Raw genomic sequence first — 12324 nt, forward strand, 5'->3', positions numbered from 1 at the left:
TCATAGTTCACAGTGTACAATGATAATATTCATTTCCTCCAGAGATAGCTCACAGATCTCACCATCTGGCACCATATGAAGGTCATGACCAAAGTTGTAGCTGAAAACTGGCATACTGACCCCTAATGCCCTCTTCAGTTTTCTCTGGTGAAAGTGATGTGCCCCATATCGCCAATATCCTCAAACTTTACATTGTATTTCACCCAAACCATATATTTCACCTGGAAGTCATAATTGCCAAACTACACAGCTGTCAGGATCTTATCTCCAGCTAGAATCTATGTTAGAATCTGTGTAGACTGCATCCCAGGTCAAGTCACTATTCCTAGATTCCCCAACTTCTCAGTACATAGCTTTATGTATCACAGGCTATTTTAGTTTCTTAACTGCTTGTTTCGCCATCACTCCTCTCTCACAATGTGGGTTTCTACTATAAGCAAACTCAAAGTGAAATGCTGAATCAGAATTTCATTCATTAGTCTCCATAATGAGGACTTTTAGCCAGTCCCGTCTCCACCTTCAGTCTTTGTCTTCCTAACATGCTCTGAGATGTTCTTTCCTTATGAATTTTATCCAAAGGTTAAGTATCATAGATTTGTTTTTGCACTTGGCAGTTGAACAAATGTGAGTTTTGCTGGCAAAAGAGTCTCAAAACAATTATGGAAATAATTCAGCTAAATCATAGATTGGGAGCTTTATTGCTATTATAGATCTCTGGAATCCAACATGTTCTTCTGGAAAAGATTCCAATTACAGTGCGTAGAGTATCCTTGCCTAATACAGCTCGGTGCAAATAGTCTCACACGTAATAAGGGAGATACATATAATCCTAGGTTATCTCATTCCACTTGTGCTTGGGGTTTTCAATATTCTACATGCACTTCTCCTTCAAAATATTCTCTTTATTCAAATAGAATTACTTGTCTATAGCTCATGTCTAGACTGAGACTAGTGTTTACTAACAACACTTTGAGCCTTTTTTTTTTTTTTTCCAAATCAATTTAAGCCCTTATCGACCACGTTATGGACTGAATTGTGCCGCCAGAGCCAAATTCATTGTGTTGAAGCCCTAATCCCAGAAGTCACTGTGTCTGGAGACAGGGTGTAGAAGGAATTAAGGCCGGATAAGATCACAAAGGTGGGGCCCTGATCTAGTATCAGCGTCCTGTAAAAAGACAACACAGAAACACTTCTTTCCCTCTTTCTCTTGCTGTCCCCCTCAGTGCAGAGGAAAGGCCGTGTGAGGACTTAGTGAGAAGCCAGCCCTCGACTAGCCAGGAATGGACCCTGCCAGGGTTTGATCTGGGACTTTCCACCTCCAAAACTGTGATAAAATAAATGTCCGTTGCTTACGCCACCCTGCTCGTTTTGTTATAGCAACCTGAGCAGACTTATGTACCATGTTTGGCTCTAGAGAGAGGCAGATAAATGAGCCAAAGCCCTCTGCTTCAGGAGCACAGACTCTAGGAAGAAGGGACGTCTTGTGAAAATACGTGATCAGTGCTTCCAACCCAGCCTGCGAGTTCTGAAAGGCTCCACAGAGCACAGATTTGAGCAAGGTTTTCAAAGAGGCCCGACTAGGCGAGGAAACAGCAACCCGGGAAGAGAGAATCCCCGGCAAGGACTGACACCTCAAAAGGCAGGACGTATCTGGTGAACACTGAGAGGCTACAGGGTCTAGAGGGTACAGAAGGCATGACAAGGAGGCTTGGGAGGGGAGGGGCTGGAAAAAGGGACTGGGGACAAGATGTGAAGGTCCCCGAGTGCCAAAGAGCCTACGTTTCCCACGTAAGAAAATACCACTCAACATGTTCATTTACTAGAGCTGTTAGACTACATCTCTCTCTTTTTTTTTAAGTTTATTTATTTTGAGAGAGAGAGAGCACGAGTAGATAGGGACAGAGGGAGAGGGGAGAGAGAATCCCAAGCAGGCTCTGCACTGTCAGCGCGGCGCCCTACGTGGGGCTCAAACTCATGAACTGCAAAACCCTGACCTGAGCCAGTATCAAGAGTCAGACGCTCAACCACCTGAGCCACCCAGGCGCCCCCTACAGACTAGGTATCTTCACAACAGACATTAATTTTCTCCTTCCAGAGGCGAGAAATCTGAAATTAGGGGTCAGCAAGGTTGGTTTCCTCTGAGGCCTCCCTCCTCGGCTTGCAGACGGCTGCCTTCTCCCTGGGTCCTCACCCACCTGTCCCTCTGTACGTGCAACTGTGTCCAAACCCCCCCTTCTTGTAAAGATGGCATTCACCTCGGATTAGGGCCCACCTTAATGCACTCATTTTAATTTAATGACCTCTTTAGAAACACTAACTCCAAATGTGGCCCATTCTGAGTCATGGGGTTACTCCTGCAACACCGGAGGGGTGTGGGAAGGGAGAGGGCACAGTTCAGCCCATGGCAAAAGCTACCACAGGGATGATACACGTGAGACACCGCCTGCTAGGGAAGGGACTCCTTTTATGCCATTTGGTCACTTCTCCCCCCGGTGGACTCCTAGCTTTTGAAAGATTTCATCTGCCAAAGTACACTTATTAACTTATAAATTCTTCATTTCCAAAAATCAAAGACAGTAGGCCGGTCAGATGTGATCAGCAGGTAACATCTAGAATCACCATACTGAGATGATAAAATCTCAACCAAGAGGAGAACCTGACATTCACATCGATCTGTGAGGACTTGTTGCGGGGAGCGTGTGAGTGTATGTGTGTGCGTGTTGTGGCTGGAGACAAGACCTTCTGGAGTGTCACATGTGCTGAAGTGTATGCTCCCCCCCCACACACACACACACAGTGTCTGCATCGTCGCACTTAGCATATCGTATCGCCATTTTGTGGTTGTGACTGCATCCTCCCCCTAGATTCTGAATCCCTGTCAACAGGGACCCCATCTCACTCATTTGCAACCCCAGCAATGTCCCTGGTTGTCTTAAGCTGACTAGACCCATTACCACATCTTTAAAGCCTCTGGAGAACAAGGGACCATGAAGCTGAAACCCACTGCTCTAGGATCTTCAATGTACATGGGGAGGCTCTACGGCCACGTGTTCACACTCCCACCATACACACTCTTATTTGAAATGCCATCACGCCGCAGATAAAGATGCTATGGAGCAGATCGATACAGCTGTGGGATTCTGAGTGGGGACTCCTCAAAAGCTGGGGCACTCAGCAGAGCCAGCCAGGAAAGACCATCTCTGCTTCCTTGTCTGTTCCTGGCCGACTCCCACTCCCCCTGACAGCAAAGGTATCACCTGGGCCTGGCCAAGTCTCATATTTAATCCCATCGTGATAAATGCCATTGAATGGACGAATGAAGGCATACATGAATAAATGAATAACAGAACTGTAAGTAAAAAAAAAAAAAAAAAAAAAGGCAGAGCGCTCAGGAAAGGAGGTGAGGTGGGCTTTGACAGATGAAGACGAATTTGGAATAAGCAGAGAAGAGGGAAAGACATTCAGGTGAGGAAATCACAAGAGAAAATTCAGGGATGGAAAGATGTTTTAGGGTTTTCAGTAGGTAAAATTTTTATTTTTATTTTATTTATTTTTTTTAATTTTTTTTTTTTAACGTTTATTTATTTTTGAGACAGAGAGAGACAGAGCATGAACGGGGGAGGGTCAGAGAGAGGGAGACACAGAATCCGAAGCAGGCTCCAGGCTCTGAGCTGTCAGCACAGAGCCCGGACACGCAGGCTCCAGGCTCTGAGCTGTCAGCACAGAGCCCGACGCGGGGCTCGAACTCACGGGCTGTGAGATCATGACCTGAGCCGAAGTCGGCCGCCTAACCAACTGAGCCACCCAGGCGCCCCAGTAGGTAAAATTTTTAAATCAAAGTTTGATATACAGAGAAAAGTTTATAAATCATAAGGGTACAGCTAAATGAATGATCAGAAAGGAGATATATCCACATAACCCCCTTTGAGATCAAGAGATAAGACATTATTCTCTGTATCTCCTTTTGTATGGTTGAATATTGATCCACAGGATGTATTAGGAAATATCAACATAAACACCTAAGAGGGGGATATGTTCTGTTTCCTCGGTCCATCACAGCAGCTTGAACAACAGCCACTCAAAGACAACAAGTCTTTTTTTTTTTTTTTAATGTTTTATTTATTTTTAAGACAGAGAGACAGAGCATGAGTGGGGAGGGGCAGAGAGAGAGGGAGACACAGAATCCGAAGCAGGCTCCAGGCTCTGAGCCGTCAGCACAGAGCCCGACGCGGGGCTCGAACTCACAAACTGTGAGATCATGACCTGAGCCGAAGCTGGACACTTAACCGACTGAGCCACACCCAGGCACCCCAAGACAGCAAGTCTTAACCCCAGGGATTTGTAAATGCTACTTTATTTGGAAACGAGGACCATGGATACATCTTTTGGGGGCCACTACTCCAGCGCTGAAAGAGAGAAATTAGCATCAGTCTGTCGCCAAAATCGCCTGTGGGCAAGTTACTAACAGAAGCTTACACCTGCCAGGCTGAGGGCCAGATCTCGGACACCTGCAGGTACCCTTCTGCCCCACTACAAACCGCTAGCATCCCTGTCACCTCTTTCCATCAAAACAGCACAAGTCTTTATTATTTCCATTTTACAGATCAATAAACTGAGCTACCAAAGATGTGAGTAAAGCTGCAGGTCAAACGTGGTGAGGACAGAACTGGAATCTGGACTCTGACGTGATCATGGAAATACACCTGTCACCCCTATCCCCCCTGACTCCTTCACCTCCTCCAAGACTATTACAAAGGCCATCACTTTGGGGCCATACACACTGTGACAGATGACAAACACAAGAGGAGACTTCCACAGATCTCTGAAAAAAAACCGTACATCCTCTTGAGTTTTCTTTTCTAGTCTCGGCCTCCCTGATTCCTGCGGCCTTCACTTAGATCGCATGGCCTGTCCCCTTACCCCCACAGTCACATCCTCGAAGTCGGCCACACTGCGTCTGCACGCTTCTTTAAAGAATGCTTCCCGGAACCGACAACTGTAAAAACCAACTTCCATGGAGTACTTATGTGCCAGGCTCCCTTCTAAGCACTTTGATTACAGAAGTGCAATTTAATGTCAACAACTCCATTAGACAAGATTACTATTACTATTCCCCATATTGGAAATGAGGAAACAGACATGGAAGTTAAGTATGTTGCTCAAGGCCACCAAGTTAGGAAATGAAAGCTGGTACTGAAATGTAGGCAGCCTGTCTCCAGAGCCCTGTATTCTTAACCTCTACCCTCTATGCCGCCTCGCCTCGTGCCTACTCAAGAGTCAGAAGAGACCACCTCCCTTGTTTCAAGTACTATACTCCACGTGATGCGACCTTAGGTCACATGGCAGTTACATCACGTGCAGGCATTTATTTGTTCACTGCTAAACGCATATGCATCTATCCCTCTCCTCCTCCTTACCAGAAGAGTCCCCGAAAGCCACAGACTCGGAGAAAAAGTATGTGGCAGGGGTGGCAGGTGGACAGGCAGAAAGAAGGCCAAGAATGAGAGAGGGCGAGCCACAAAAACAGATGAAGGATCCAAGCACGTCAACTTGGAGGCGCCACGACAGACCCGGTGCAGGAAGACTGTGGGCTGGTTGAGGACAAGTCTCACAGAGAGCACGTTTGCATCTCGTTATTCCGAAGAGTCCTCAGAGGCAGGCCAGGCACCATCCTCGGCTGCATCTAGGAAAGCGCCTGCGCTCAGCAAACCTCCACACTGTTGATCACTCAGAGGCACCAGCGACCAGAAAGGAGAAAAGCGTCTTATTCCAAACACGTTAGACATGGCGGGGGATGGAAGCAAGCCGGATCTCTGCAAAGACGTGGCGGACGTGCTCTTGTGCGGCCTCTCTCTGGCTTTGTCTCGAAGACTCGGGCACCTTAGTCACTTCACCGTTCCGTCGCCACCTCTGCCCCCTTTCCACGTACGCGAAACCCACTCACCTTGGAGGCCACTCAGCCCCAGTGCTGCGAACGCGTCCTTCATCACGCCCTCTGTGGGGATCTCTCCCATTTCAGAGCCCAGAACAATTTTTGCCTCTGCCATCATTGGGCCACGATATCTCCTGACGGTTTTCTTTCATTCTTTTAATTCTTGTTGGCAAAATTTTGTTCCCAGAAACGTGATACGATAGGCTACTCTATACAATTCACGGTATTTTGAGCATTTTTTTAAACATGCGAAATACCACTACTGCTTTTTCAGAGACCGTAAAGCCTCACGAGAAAATAAGTAACAGCTGTACAAGATGTAGCAGTTTGTCTTAATCTTTTTGTACTGACGTCTGAAATGTGAAAAACACAAAAGCTGTGACATGTTGGGAGCACCCGATGGGAGTGGAATCTCTAGGACGAAGCAAGTCAGGCACTGCTCAAAGTCTTGAGAATCCAGCTAAATCCCAGTTTAATCATTGATATTTTTTTGTTACGAAACCAAACGTGTCGACATTGAAAGATCTAGTCTAGTATCTATAAAGGGGGATAGGGAGTCTCCGGCCCTTGGGCAACGTTCCAAAAGCCTACTGGAAATCATAAATCTAACAATAAAACTACTCGAGTTAAAACATCACAGTTCTTTGCTTTCAGCTCGAATCGTAAGAACCTGGTGAATTACATTAGTTATGGTGTGGAAGCCAAAACCTCTGAATGGTACATTTTTGATTAGTAAAAGGAAACTATTGTTTTGTAACTAAAATCTTTTAAAACAAGAATCCCATTAGAAAAAATAATTTAGGGGTGTCTGGATGGGTCAGTCAGTTAAGCATCCAGCTTTGGCAAAGGTCATGATCTCATGATGAGCTCAATCCCTACAATGGGCTCTCTGCTGTCAGAGCAGAACCTGCTTCGGATCCTTTGTCTCCCTCTGCCCCTCCCCCACTTGCACCCACACACCCTCTCTCTTTCGAGAGTAAAATAAGCATTTAAAAAAAAAAGAAAAAAACAATTTAAAACCTTCCCATTCAATCCTTACAACTTAATGAAGGTATTATTACTACCTTCAATTTACAGATGAGGAAACTGAGTGAGCTCTTGTCCAAGAGTTCAATAGCTTGTCCAAGGCCATCCAGCTGGCAAGCAGCCTGCTCGGGAATCAAGAGGCAATTAATGCCAGAGCTCACGTTCTTCGTCTCCGGATTTTATTCATCTCCCTTTCCTCTCTCACTTTGGATAGCCTCTGCCTTCCCAACAACTAAAGGAGGAGGGCTCCCAGTAGCTTCAAGTTCAGGCAAGAAGCAGCATGGGAGGAAACAAAGCTCTTGGGGAGTGTCTGTTGGAGACACATCGCCCTGTGGATTTCTGGATCTCAGACGAGTCAGGGGAAATGCGTATCTTCTAAGAACTATGGAGTTTGGGGGCACAATCATTTAAGAATTCCATGCTCTATGGTCTGGGGATAACGACCCCAAATTCTTCATTCTGCTGCCTTTAGCACCTACCTCCTCCTGACTGTGGATATCGTTTTATCAATACTCAGTCACCCTCCTTGGGAACCAAAGAATGGGATGAGGAAAGCAGCACGTGATATTCTTTTCGGCACTGCCTGCTCTCTACCAGTTTGTTCTAACCTCTTTTCCCCTTTTTCTTTAGATAAAAGATACTCCAGGACGGGGCACAAATTCTCTTCGACAAATGGCCCAAAATAAAAGACAAAAGTGCAAGTACATTTCTAGATTTTAAGAGGTCATTTCTAGATTTAAAGAGCACCTGGGCGGCTTGGTCGGTTGAGCATCAGGCTCTTGATTTCAGCTCAGGTCATGATCTTGCGGTCGTGAGATCAAGCCCCGTGGAAGGCTCCGTGATGAGTGTGGAGCCTGCTTGGGATTCTCTCTCTCTCTCTCTCTCTCTCTCTCTCTCTCTCTGCTCCTCTCTCCCGCTTGGATGCTCTCTAAAATTAAAAAAATAATAAAGAGGTCACTGCAGGGGCACCTGGGTGCCTCAGTCGCTTAAGTATCAGATTCTTGATCTCCGCTCAGGTCTGGATCTCAGGGTTGTGAGCTTAAGCCCCCACATTGGGCTCTGCACGGGGCATGAAGCCTCCTTAAAAATAAATGAATAGGCCATTGCAGATACAAAGGAGGTGGTGGCTTCTATTAGTCGGGAACTTCTGCAGCCCTACTCCACACCAGCAGCCCCACTGCGGGGCTGACGGTACAACATCTCATATGTGAACTCCGTAACATCGGGAGCAGAGTGGCCCTGTAGGCTTCCCGTTGAACCGCGCTTTCTGTTACGTCCTAATAGAGAATGATTCCAATCTCAAAGTTCAAGTCTACCTGAACCAGAGGCCAGGACACAGCGGCCATTCAACAGATCTTATCTTGCAATTTTCTTCACCGGGTTAAACTAGACTTCAATTGTCCACGACGTTAATGACTTGATCACAGTGTGAAGCCGACCCAGTGGCGGTTCCTGTCCGCTAGTGGAACTCAAGCAGCACAAAGGCAGGACTAAATGAACTCGTTTTGAATTAGGTGAAGCAGGTAAACCAACAGGTGTGGGTATTTATTAACTGAACATAAGAAAGTAACCCAGCCTGGGCAACCATAAAAATCCTCGGTGGTTAAGCAAAGTGAAAGGGATTTCAGAAATACTGTCTAACACCTTTGGAGAACTATTTCATAAATTTCCCAAAGACCTTCACTAAATGGATGCAGCCAAATTCAATGGAGATAGAGGTCTGTGTGCAAACTGCCTCTATTCTCCTGAGTTATAGCCAGTTCAACGCTGTCATTTCAGTAAGCAGGGGATTTTAACACATAATGTGCAAGTCAGCCAAAGTGCTATTAAATGCATAAATCTTTTTATTTGCATTAGAAAGGCATCCATCACCTCACACTACAATTCGCAATTAAGAAGTAAATATAGGGGCACCTGGGTGGTGCAGTCGGTTAAGCCTCTGACTTCAGCCAGGTCACGATCTCGCGGTCTGGTCCGTGAGTTCGAGCCCCGCGTCAGGCTCTGGGCTGATGGCTCGGAGCCTGGAGCCTGTTTCCGGTTCTGTGTCTCCCTCTCTCTCTGCCCCTCCCCCGTTCATGCTCTGTCTCTCTCTGTCCCAAAAATAAATAAAAAACGTTGAAAAAAAAATTAAAAAAAAAAAAGAAAATCTGGAAATCATCATTCAAAAAAAAAAAAAAAGAAGTAAATGTACTATTTTGCTTCGCCTCACAAGAAAACTTTTGTATTATTTCCAGAATAAAAGTTGTGATTTTAACTCGCTACATTTCAATGGTAAATACAGTTGATCCCTGAACACGGGAGTAAGGGTCACTGACAGCCTCCCCTGTCAAAAATCCAAGTATAACTTTTGACTCCCCCAAAACCGAACCACTGTTGACTGGAAGTCTTACTCAAATCATAGTCAATTAACCATTGACAGAGCTTGTATCCGCATTGTACACTGTATTCTTAGCATAAGCTAGACAGAAGTGTTAAGAAAGTCATGAGAAAAATACAGTACTATACTGTATTTATTGAAAAAACTCCACACCTAAGTGGACCCGTACGGTTCAAGTCTGCGTTGTTCAAGGGTCACCTGTACCTGCGCAAAAGGCTACCCCTACTTACCTAAGCTGTCTCTTATGTGGTAACAACCCAGATATTACACAGCAAGTAATCTAGCCTTTTTACTTTCACGTTAACAATTACCGTTCAATTTACAGGAAGGCACTAGAGGGGGATCTGGGGGGCTCAGTCAGTTAAGCATCCAACTCTGGGTTTCGGCTCAGGTCATGATCTCGTGGCTTTGTGGGTTCGAGCCTGGAGTCGGGGTCAGCTCCAGCAGCAAGGAGCCTGCTTGGGATTCTCACTCTCTACCCCTCCCCCACTCGCACAGTCTCTCTCTCTCTTTTTTTTTTTTTTAATTTTTTTTTTTAACGTTTATTTATTTTTGGGACAGAGAGAGAGCATGAACTGGGGAGGGGCAGAGAGAGAGGGAGACACAGAATCTGAAGCAGGCTCCAGGCTCTGAGCCATCAGCCCAGAGCCTGACATGAGGCTCGAACTCATGGACCGCGAGATCGTGACCTGAGCCGAAGTCGGAGGCTTAACCGACTGAGCCACCCAGGCAGCCCATCTTTTTTTTTTTTTTAAATAGGCACTAGAGGGGCGCCTGGGTGGCTCAGTCAGTTAAGCGTCCGGCTTCGGCTCAGGTCACGATCTCACAGTCCGTGGGTTTGAGCCCCGCATCGGGCTCTGTGCTGACAGCTCGGAGCCCAGAGCCTGCTTTGGATTCTGTGTCTCCCTCTCTCTCTGCCCCTCCCCTGCTCCTGCTCTGTCTCTGTCTCAAAAATAAATAAAAACATTAAATAAATAAATAAATAAATAAATAAATAAATAGGCACTAGAGACATTTTGGGATGAATGAGCTTCACATGGAACCAAATACGAAGACTCACAAGCTGCTGATCAGATCAGGAAAGTCTGGGATAATATTTCTCTCAATAAGGAAACAGATGGGTTCGTTCTTTTAGTAACTGGTTGGGTGCCTACAACCCAACTACAGATGAAGTGAGGTGAGACTGGGGGTTGGCAGGTGGAACAGGGAGGAAGGTGGCTGGAAAGGTCTAAGTGAGGAGAGTCTAGGACAGTCCCTGTAAAGAATAGGAAGGCTGACCTGGGACAGACGGCAGACACGAGTGGCCACTTGGCTCGGCACCAAACATCTGTGGAGTCCCCAACATAGGCAGCTGTTCAACAGTTGTTGAAAGGGCTTGTGGAATGGGACGTCAGGCTGAAGTGAGACCTGGGTTCCGGCACTAACCAAACGGATAGCTCTGATAAGTCACGTATCACCCAGAAGGAGCTGTACTGCAAAAACTGATAAAAACAAAACCATTAATGAGCACAGCATTAAGGCCCACGCGATGACACATGATTAGTCAACGTTCTTGGACTAGTTACACATACAATTAACAAGGACAGTGAGACAAAGTCAGGCAACAACTAATCCAGTTTCCTGGCTGGACATTTTTTTCATTATCTATCCTCAGGGGGAAAACCAAACATCTGGCAACATCTACCTTTTTGGATTCCTAGGGGAAGTCACCGTATGGGCAGGGAATACATCAGGCTTTCTTTTAAATGCCCAACGCAGGGACCACTGTTTTTTTGTTTTAATTTTTAAAAAATGTTTATTGAGTGAGACGGAATGCGAGTGGGGGAGGGGCAGAGAGAGTGGGGGGACAGAATCTGAAGCAGGCTCCAGGCTCTGAGCTGTCCGCACAGAGCCCGATGGCGATGGCGGGGCTGGAGATCATGACCCGAGCTGAACTCAAAAGCGGAGCCACCTAGGCGCCCGAGGGACCACCTTTCTTTAACCCTTGTGTGTGCAATCGAGCTGGATAAGGAGTCCCTAACACAGTGGTCCGAGGATGGGCTTTTAGGGAGGGCTCCCACGCACGGGAAATCGTATGCGAACTTGTCCTCTACGAGCACGGATGCACAAACCTTTAGGTTTTCAAATGCTCAACAGCCATAAACCCCTCCCCCACCGAAAAGGTTAAGAACCATCGCTCTAGGAATGTTCCTTTTCTGAAGCAAGCTTCCTAAATAGTTAATTCTCGCGAGTGACTCCCGGGGTGTCCGTGGCTGGCAAGTCTCGTGACCCCCAAGAGGCAGGGGCAGACGCGCTGCTCCGTGCGGCGTAACCTAATCCTCCACTACACGAAGCCCTGCACCGAAGAAACACCTGGAAGGGCTAGGCGGTAGTATTCCGACAAGAGCGCAGGGACGGATGCATTAGTTGCGCAGTGTAACATCGCGTCTGCGCACCGCCTCTTCGTTGGCCCTCACCAGTGGCCCGATTTTAAGCAAGTTACTTCGCCTCCGGGGCACCCGCTGCGGGAAGCAAATACGAGCCAGGTGTCCAAGTAGATCCGTTTTTTTTTTTTTTTTTTTCTTCTCATCCACGACCGAGGCCGGTGCTCCGCGCTCCGCAGTCCCAGGCCTCCCTGCCCTGAGCGGCCAGGGACGGACGTCGCCGCCATCAGAGCAGGGTCGCCTGGGCCAGCGCTCTGGGGACAGGAGGCGGCGCCGGGCATCCCAAATCCACTCACGTTTCCCGACCGCCGCCTGTCTCTTCGCAGTCCCGCGGCGCCTCGCACGGAACACCCCGTGCCCCGGTCACGCTCACTGCCTGACCGTGCGGTCCGGAGAGCCTGGCAGAGCCACTTCACCCGACAGCACAGACCCGCGCGACACCCGCGCCTCAGACGCGTTCCCCCCCCCCCCCCCGCCGACACGTGACCACCGCGAGCAAACTCCCGCCGCCGGCGCCGGCTCCCCCGGCCGAGGCCCGCGCGTGCGTGAATGCACGCATGCGCGCG

The 12324-nt window shown here is 47.6% G+C and overlaps 2 long non-coding RNA genes across 2 annotated transcripts; both read right to left on the bottom strand.

Annotated features, from left to right (window-relative positions):
• Nucleotides 1-4338: 4338 nt before the first annotated feature.
• On the bottom strand, nucleotides 4339-7767 carry LOC123386770. Its single transcript, XR_006601187.1, has 2 exons — nucleotides 7706-7767; nucleotides 4339-6285 (listed from the first exon to the last, which is right to left on the bottom strand). It is a non-coding gene; the product is annotated as an uncharacterized LOC123386770 (long non-coding RNA).
• A 59-nt stretch (nucleotides 7768-7826) lies between these two features.
• On the bottom strand, nucleotides 7827-12234 carry LOC102899874. The gene is made up of 3 exons (XR_002160170.3): nucleotides 12055-12234; nucleotides 10614-10816; nucleotides 7827-7886 (listed from the first exon to the last, which is right to left on the bottom strand). It is a non-coding gene; the product is annotated as an uncharacterized LOC102899874 (long non-coding RNA).
• Nucleotides 12235-12324: the final 90 nt, after the last annotated feature.

This window comes from Felis catus, chromosome B4, assembly GCF_018350175.1.
Source record: "Felis catus isolate Fca126 chromosome B4, F.catus_Fca126_mat1.0, whole genome shotgun sequence".
Lineage (NCBI taxonomy): Eukaryota > Metazoa > Chordata > Mammalia > Carnivora > Felidae > Felis > Felis catus.